This window comes from Geospiza fortis, unplaced genomic scaffold (assembly GCF_000277835.1).
Source record: "Geospiza fortis unplaced genomic scaffold, GeoFor_1.0 scaffold694, whole genome shotgun sequence".
Classification (NCBI taxonomy): Eukaryota; Metazoa; Chordata; class Aves; order Passeriformes; family Thraupidae; genus Geospiza; species Geospiza fortis.
Window position 1 is genome coordinate 212,395 of NW_005054668.1, and position 1,073 is coordinate 213,467.

Genomic DNA, 1,073 nt, shown 5'->3' on the forward strand with positions numbered 1-1,073 from the left:
AAATAGTTGCTGAGCCACCATCAGCTTTATTAGATGTGGCTACCAATATTTCACTGGGCAAATTACAGAATTTAACTTACCCAGTGACTTCAAAAAGCTAAAGTTTGTTCTGTTTTGGGGCCCTTTTTTAAAAAAGAAAATCCCAAATAATAGCTTAAGAATTGATTTTTACTTTAGTCTATGCAGAATTAAGCTTCTAAATGAAGTTGAATATTTTTAGAAATCCAAAATTTAAAACATAGGTTAGATTCAATTCTCAATAGAAACACCTCAATTTATATTGTGTATCCATGTGTAACAGCCTAAGTTCTTGCAATGTCTGCAGTGATATCCAATTAACAATTGACAAAAAAAAACAAACGTGATTCAAAATAGTGGCATGTTTCCATTGATCTCAAATGAAGCATGAAAAATATTGATTTTCTTCTTGGTAGACTCAAATCTGAAATAAAAGCACTTAAGGTTTTAATTCAAACCAGAAAAGCCAGAGACCAGGAAAAACGGCTTTGCCCTGTATGTACTGTGTGTGCATAATGGATGCATCTCCTGATATGAGTTCACATTCTGGGTTTACAGTGGTTTGAATTCTGTACTGCTGGCCTTTCAAGTGATGCTTCTTTCAGTAATGGATGCATCTCTTGATATGAGTTCACATTTACAGGTGGTTTACAGTGGTTTGAATTCTGTACTGCTGGCCTTTCAAGTGATGCTTCCTCCAGTATTCTCTAGTACAGGTTACTTGCTTATAAAAATAACAATGTAACCCCAAAACATACAGCAGTTTCTAGAAAGAACATTAATTTGCTATTCTGCCGCTAGCTTCAGATAGTCATGAAATCCATGGCTTGCAGCCTTGGAAATAATGTCAATATTGGTGCTTGGTAGGATCCTAAATTTCTGCTACCTTGTTCTTATTACTTCTAAAATTATTTCTCTATATTTCTTCTGGACTTTTAAAGGTGCTTTCTGTTTGTTTCTTAATAAGACAGACAGAACCAGACAAACATTTTTGTTGGAAAAGTCCTCTGAGATCATTGAGAGATCAGCCTGTTTCAAGTCATCACCTTGTGCAA